General features: G+C 43.5%; 1 non-coding gene across 1 annotated transcript; it reads right to left on the reverse strand.

Annotated features, from left to right (window-relative positions):
* Nucleotides 1–211: 211 nt before the first annotated feature.
* TRNAK-CUU (transfer RNA lysine (anticodon CUU)) lies at nucleotides 212–284 on the reverse strand. The gene has a single exon. It is a non-coding gene; the product is annotated as a tRNA-Lys (tRNA).
* Nucleotides 285–8,034: the final 7,750 nt, after the last annotated feature.

Genomic DNA, 8,034 nt, shown 5'->3' on the forward strand with positions numbered 1-8,034 from the left:
CTCAAATTTGACTGCTTACATTTTTTTCCTTCACTAATTAAAAACAAAATTAACCTCCTTTTTAAAAAAATCCCAAACTCTTTTTTTCTATTTTACACAATCTTCTTTCTGGTATCCGTGAGACTAACTCTCTCAGCTCCCACAAGTCTTTGCTCAAATGTCAATTTCTTTCTTTCTTTTTTTTTTTTTAAATTTGTTTAAGTAATCTCTATGTCCAACATGGGTCTTGAACCCACAACCCCGAGATCAAGAGTCTCATGCTCTTCCGACTGAGCCAGCCAGACGCTGCCCCTCCCCCTCCCCACGGGCCCCTTGTGTCAATTTCTTAATGATGTCTTCCCCGATGGTTTCTATTTGTCAGCACCACGCTCTAACCTGCTGAGCTAACTGGCCTTGGACCTGACCATTTCTATTTGAAACTACATCTCCCCAGCACTGGTGTTTCTGATCCCTTTTGACCTGCTGCATGTTTTATTTTTCCCGTAACGCTTATGGAGTTCCCACATCCTATAGATTTTCTTTATTATGTTTATTGCCTTCTCTTGAAGGTGAGCACCAAGAGAGCAGAAATCCGTGTTTTTTGTTCGGAGATGTACTTCCATTGCACAGAGCGGTACCTGTCACTTAGTAGGATGCTCAATAAATATTGAATCCCTGTATCAGAGAAAATTGTCCAAGATTTGGAAAAGAGCAAGCCTGTCTATTCAGCAAAGTGTTGGGCATTGCCTGGAGGACCCTCTGGGAGGATGTGATTCTATCAGAATGAACACTTTTAACTGCCTTTCTGTGGACGGGGTAGAAGCAGAACGCTGAGAGGAATGCAGATGATTCCTGCCCGTAGACGCTACTGCGTTCTGCCCTATGGAAAGGAGGATCCCACACATGGAACGTTATTGCCCTAAAAGATACGCACCACTTTTGCATCTTCTAGCAAGCATTCTTGCTTGTGTATAAATATGCCTCTGTTCTTCAAATTCTCCTTCCAGCTGGGGTCAATATCTTACTGGTTCCCTCGTAATCTAAAGAGCTCAAGACAGTTCTTGACACAGACACACTTTATATTTGTGTGGGAGTCATGGTTTTTATAGCTTTTTGAAAATTATGAGCGAGTAAAAAGGTGAGTTATACTCCCTGCCCTAGGGAACCTTAGCTAGTCCCGTGGTTTTAGACACCGTGGAAGGCTGATTTCTCACTGATTTGTATTTCCAGCCACAACCTCTCTGTGCCCCACGTGCACCTATCCTTGTTGCCTTCTTGATATCTCCACTTGGCTCTCTGACAAGCATTTCAGAATTATCATCCTAAATGATGGATGTCTCTCTGAAACGTGCTTCTGCTTAGTCTTTAAGGGGCAAAACTTACCAACTCCATTGCTGAGGTCTAACCATGGCCCTCCCTGTGGTTGCTTTGGCACGCAGCAGCTTAGACAGTTGAGTAGTTGTGACAAATGACAAATATTCAAAACTGGAATATTTACTAACTTGTCCCTTACTGAAAAAAATTTGCTAATCCTTGGACTGAATAATGGCTACCAAAGACATCAGGTCATAATCTCTGGAACCTATAAATGTTACCTTGTTTGGAAAAAGGGTCTTTGCCAACGTGATTAAATTAAGGATCTTGACACAGGTGAGATGGTCCTGGATTATGTGGGTGGTCTGTAAATGCTGTCAGAAGTGTTCTTGTAAAAGAGAAGCAGAGAGAGAGTCTCTGTGTCTCTGTCTCTCTTACACATACACAGACACACATACACACATGGGAGAACAATATGAAGACGGGGCAGAGTTTTGAAGATGCTGGCCTGGAAGATTGGAGACTGTGGCCAGCAGCCAATGCCGACGGCCACTGGAATCTGGAAGAGGCAGGGAATGGATTTTCCCTAGATCCTCCAGAGGGAGCACAGCCCTGCCAACACCCTAATTTTGGCCCAGTGAAATGGATTTTGGACTTCTGGCCTGCAGAATTGTGAAAGAATAAGTTTCTGTTGTTTTCAGTCACTAGGGTGACTTGTTACAGCAGCCACAGGAACCTAATACACTCGTCTGAGCCACGATCGGATCCTGACTGCCATCATCTCCTGGTGAGCCTCTGGGCTTTCTCTCTTACCCTCTTGCAGTCTGTTTTCCACCTCATGTCCCAGTGATTTTTTGAAAACACCACTGAGATATACTCCCAGCTCAACACCCACCATCGACTTTCTAGGACCTTGGAATAAAATCCAAAGATTTCACCATGGATTCAAAGTTCTATGGGATCTGGTCTCAGAATCCTCTTTGGATTCACGTCCCACACTCTTCCCGAATGGCCTCATCGTAGCTCCTCCCACACACCAAGTGCGTATTTGCCTCAGGTCTTTTGCACCCTCTGCTTCCTCTGCCTAGAATGTCCTTCTACCCCTGCCCTTAACTGCATGGCTCCCTCTCGCTTCCTTCAGGCTTCAGAGACCCCGCCCTATCTAGAATAGTACCCTCAATGCCCCACCCTATTATCCTACCTCATTTTTCTTCAAGCATTGATTGTTTTCTAACCTTCAGTCATATGTTTCTTTATCATCCGTCTTTCCTACTTCCATGCCAGCTCCATGAAGGCAGGCATTTTTTTCTGTTTTGTTCACGGCTGTATCCCCAGCACCAAGAACCAGGGCCTGGTACACCGTAGGCACCTGAAAAATATTTGTTGGGTGAATGCACATGAAAAAGATTGAAACCATATCAAAAGGAGAGGAAGCCTTACTTCTGTTTTCTGCTTGGCTCAAAGGAAACTATAGGTTTCTTGTTATCTTTCCAGAAACCTTTTCTATATGTGCTAGAATATCTAAATGGGCAACAGGGCTTAGATCTGTGTACCTCTGAGAGTAGTATACATCTGTGACCGGTGACTTACTCTGTTCCCGTTCGACAGTTAAGCTGGAGAAACTTACATAACAGCACTTGGTGACAGACACCCCCATCTTTTTAATGGCTGTGTAATATCCCATGGCTTCATACTTAAAGAAAAATAAACTGCTCACTTCATTTGAAACATGAGGAACTTAATGTCAGATAGATGCTGTGGCCAGTCCACGTTGTGTTTCCGGGCTCCGGTGGATGGCAGTGGTCTGGTTTTTCTCTGGTGTTTCTGGGTGCCCATCAGAGACCCCAGAACTGATACCTACCTCAGCTGCTTTCTCCTTCAGGTGTTTTGACAGGTTATTTTACTTTCAATGACTAAATCAAGTCTCCTTGGAAGACTGAGAGTCGAAATAAATTGCATCGGAGAATGCTGATGCTGATAGGAAAACAAAGAAAAGGGAACTCGGGAGCCTTCTGGATGCTCTGTTCAGCCTTCAGTGGTGGCCAGGTGGTGATGAGCAAACTTCCCATTTCTATTCCCCTCCTGGAACCATCCAAACAGACAAGGAATGTGCAAGCAGGGGGCTTGCGTGGTAGACACTAAGGGCATTCGTCTCTCCCTCCAATCAGACTGCTTGCTGCCCGCAAGTCCTTGCTCTCTGGGGAGTTTGGGAACCCTACTAATGTCTCTCTGGGTCCCAGGAAGCGAGCTAGTGTCCTGGTCTCCTAAATCTGTTAGATTCAGGAGTCATACCTCACTTTGCATACGTGCCTTTCTGAACCAGCCAAACCTATCTCTTTAACCTTATCCCTCTTTTAAAAAAAGAAGGCATTTCTTTGGTACCAAGTTCAAATTCAATAATAATAATAAAGGACTGATTAGGCTATAAAACCAGAGGGAGGGAAGAGAATTTAGTTTCAATTAATTATTTTAAGATTTAAAAAATTTTTTAAAAAAGATTTCATTTATTTATTTGACAGAGAGATAGAGAGCACAAGTAGGCAGAGAGGCAGGCAGAGGGAGAGGGAGAAGCAGCAGGCTCCTTGCTGAGCAGGGAGCCCCATATGGGACTCGATCCCAGGACCCTGGGATGATGACCTGAGCTGAAGGCAGCCACTTAACTGACTGAGCCACCCAGGCACCCCTTAAAGATTTTATTTTCAAGTAATCTCTATACCCAATGTGGGGCTCAAACCTACAACCCCGAGACCAACAGTCACATACTCTATAAATTGAGCCAGTCAGGCACTCCATGACTTTAGCTTGGAAGGGAAAGTCCAGAAAAAACTGGATTGATTTTTTAAGTTAGGCATGAAGCTGAGATACATCCTATCAAAGGCATCTAGCTTTAACTCCCAAGGAGGGTCCATGGAGAGCAGGTGCCCTCAGGTCTGTTTCATGTAATAACCGGTTAATGTAGAAAGGTTTTACGATTAAAACAGTTGTTTAAACAACATCTCTTGAAATCCATTACATTTCCAATGAGCTGAAATGCAGCCCTCCTAGCTCTGAAGATCTCAGTATGTGTAGACTCTGTGACAAGTCTGGGCTCTTGCTCCCTGAGAGTCTACCCTGGAGACGACAACGGCTGAGTTGCTGTGGACAGAGGCAGGTGGGGATGCGAAGAGGAGGAGAGAAAAAGGAGGGTTTGCAGGTTTGGGGAAACAGGGTATCTAGGGAAAGGTTGGTTCTAACAAAGCTTACACGTTTTCATCATGTTTTATCTTATAAAAACAAGGGGGATATGCGATCTCCTGTATTATTTCTTAAAATTGCATGAGAACTTACAGTGATCTTGAAATAAAAAATTCAAAGAAAAGAGCAAGAGAAGAAACTTTTTTTTGGAAGTAGAACTTTGGGACAGTATTATTTTTAACCATGTAGCTTTTAACAAGGTGCAGGCAGAGGAACTCCTTTCTTTCTTGTCCTGTGTTGGGAAAGAGTGAGCAGGTGCCTTCACGCCTCTGAAGGAGCTCAGTGCAGGCTTTTCTCTGCCAACTCAGTAACACGGAGTCCCAGTAACTTCTGGTTTAAGGAGGCAAGTCTTAGCACTCCTATTATCTTCGTCAGCTGCAGTGATAAGCAAGCACTTTAATTACTGCAGAACGCTGACCAGGAAAAGAATAGCCTTTTACAATTATTTTTGAGGTGAAAAGTAACAATTTAATATTCGCCTGTCCCTGGACAGTAGCATTCTTTCCTTGAAGAACATTGGGACCAAAACAAAATGGGCCAGGATTCAGAGGGTTAGGGTGTCCAGCATATTTTTGACTCCTCTCCTTCCTAAATGGGCTCATTTAGCCAGTTTCTAAGCAGTGCTTCCTATACTGTAAATGCTCACATGTTGGAAACAAGCAAAGACAAACACCTGTTGTTACAGACTGAATATTTCTGTGCATCCCCCTCCCCCAGCCAAATTTGTAGGCTGGAGTCTTACACCCAGGTGGTGGTATTAGGAGGTGGGGCTGTGGGGAGATGAGATCAGATGAGGTTGCGAAGGTGGGGCCCTGTGATAGGGTTAGTGCCCTTTTAGGAGTCATGAGAGGGCTTGCTTCGCCTCTCTGCTTTCCACAGTGGGAGGAGGTACGGTGATCTCAGACTTCTAAACTGTGGGAAATAAATTTCTGTTGTTAGAAGCCACCAGTTGCCGGTACCTTGAAGTAGGAGCTTGAAGTGACCGAGACACCAGCACAGCCAACTGGCCACACCCCACCCCTAACATCTCATACTCTGGGTTAGCAGCTCTCAAACCCATTTATTTCAGGATCCCTTTAGTCTTTTTATTTATTTATTTATTTGTTAAAGATTTTATTTATTTATTTGACAGAGAGAGATCACAAGTAGACAGAGAGGCAGGCAGAGAGAGAGAGAAAGGGAAGCAGGCTCCCTGCTGAGCAGAGAGCCCGATGCGGGCCTCGATCCCAAGACCCTGAGATCATGACCTGAGCAGAAGGCAGCAGTTTAACCCACTGAGCCACCCAGGCGCCCAGGATCCCTTTACTCTTAAACATTATTAATGACCCCAAAGAACTATAACTTTATTTTATTTTTGTAAAGATTTTATTTACTGATTTGAGAGAGAGAGAGATAGAGAGAGCATAGAGGGAGAAGCAGACTTCCTGATGAGCGGAAAGCCTGACGCAGGGCTCGATCCTAGGACCCCGAGATCATAACTTGAGTTGAAGGTGGACACTTAATCGACTAAGCCATCCAGGCACTGCGCCCCAAAGAACTTTTATTTCTGATATGTTTATTTTTATTAAATATTTATTGATTCATTTTAGAGAGAAAGAGCATGAGGGGGGCAGAGGCAGAGGGACAGGGAGAGAGAATCTTGGGCGGACTTGGCACGGAACAAGCACAGAGCCCCAGGTCACAACCTAAGCTGAAACCAAGAGTTGGGACCTTAACTGACCTTGCCATCCAGACCCCCTGTGATATGTTTATTTATGGCTTATGTACTATATAGAAATTTAAAAAATATTTGAGTTCATTTAAAAATAATAAATGACTACATATTAACATATGTATTTTTAAAAATAAAAACAAAATTTTCCAAAACAAAAAAGTTATGTGATGAGAGTGGCATTGTTTTACCATCCTGGACGTCTCTTTAATACCTCACTTAATAGAAGACAGCTAGATTCTCTGATCTGCTCCTGTTCTGTCTGTTTTGATGTCATACATTATGTGGCGTCTGGAAAACTTCATCGTACATGCGTGAGGGGCTGATACAGTTATTAGGAAGACAGTTTTGACCTTGTAGATCCAGCGCAAGAGTCTTGAGGATTCCCCCACCTCCCCAGGTTTCCAGGCTGCACTTTGAGAACTGCCATTTCTGTCCGAGTCTAGGGTGCTTGCCATAGGTGCTTTCCACTGCGACAGTCCTCCTTCTTTGAAGTTCTGGTGATTCATGAGCTCTGTGTCCCCATGGCACCTTGACCTGCAACCTCCTGTGATTGTCTGTGGGAGACACTCAACTTTATTTTATTCACCTTTATATCCTCAGGAAAGACCACAGTATCTGGCTTCCATTAGGCATCGGATAAATTCACATTTTAGTCTAAATACATGTTTTAATTTTAAAAGCTGTATATTTACTGGGGCACCTGGGTGGCTCAGTCGTTAAGCATCTGCCTTCGGCTCAGGTTATGATCCCAGTGTCTGGAATAGAGCCCCCGAGCCTGGCATCGGGCTCCCTGATGGGTGGGAAGCCTGCTTCTCCCTCTCCCACTCCCTCAGCTTGTGCTCCCTCTCTCGCTGTGTCTCTGTCAAATAAATAAACAAAATCTTAAAAAAAAAAAAGCTGTATAGTTATGACTATATTATAGAAAATAGGGACAGTAGAAAACAAAACTCCCCATCAGCCAAATATTATGTCTTGGGTGTATTTTGTATCAGTCTTTTAATAAAATACAGTTGTTTGGAGCTAGTAGCATACCATATATAATAAATGAACATCATAATTTTGAATTATTTTTTCCCCCTTATGTAGCAATGGTTAAGTTTTTCTTTTTGATGTCTGTGACTGCATATCCATCCTGTGGCCCTAACCCAACGTCCTAAGTAAATATCCAACATTAGCATGCTTAGGATGCTTCCAAATTGTTGTTGTAATAAATACAGTGATCCTGTGAGTACCTTCACACATACAGCTTTTTTGGCATTTAGTGTTATTTCCTTAGAATAGATTCCCAGAAGTAAGATTACTGGGTCAAAAGATGCAGACGTTTTTTATGGCTTTTAATACCTACAGTAAAATTGCTTTTCAAAAGGGTTATACTAATTTTCAATGCCACCAGCGCTTTCAGGAACGTTTCACTACCCCAATCGTCAACATAGGTACTATTAAGAATGTCGATTGATAAAGTATTGTACCCTAGTTGTCAACATTTTGCATTTTTTGAAGCTCATGAAATTAACGTTTGTTGAAGAGCAAGTGTCTAATACAAAACATTCTTTTGGGACATCTTTATTTCTGGAAAACTTGAGACTTGGGTACTTGTGAACACTAGGAAAAGAACGCATGTTGTTAGGACCCGCACAGAATTCACTTTGACATTCAGATCTTAACGCCCAAATCCTCCGACCCGGACCTCGCGCGGATTCTGCACAGCGGAGGGAGACGTTCCCGCGGCCAGCCACGCAGACGCACCCAGAGGGGCTGGAGTTCTGCGGCTTCTGCAACTTTTCTCCCCCCTC

The sequence above is a fragment of the Mustela lutreola genome, chromosome 10 (genome assembly GCF_030435805.1).
Source record: "Mustela lutreola isolate mMusLut2 chromosome 10, mMusLut2.pri, whole genome shotgun sequence".
NCBI classification, from domain to species: Eukaryota; Metazoa; Chordata; class Mammalia; order Carnivora; family Mustelidae; genus Mustela; species Mustela lutreola.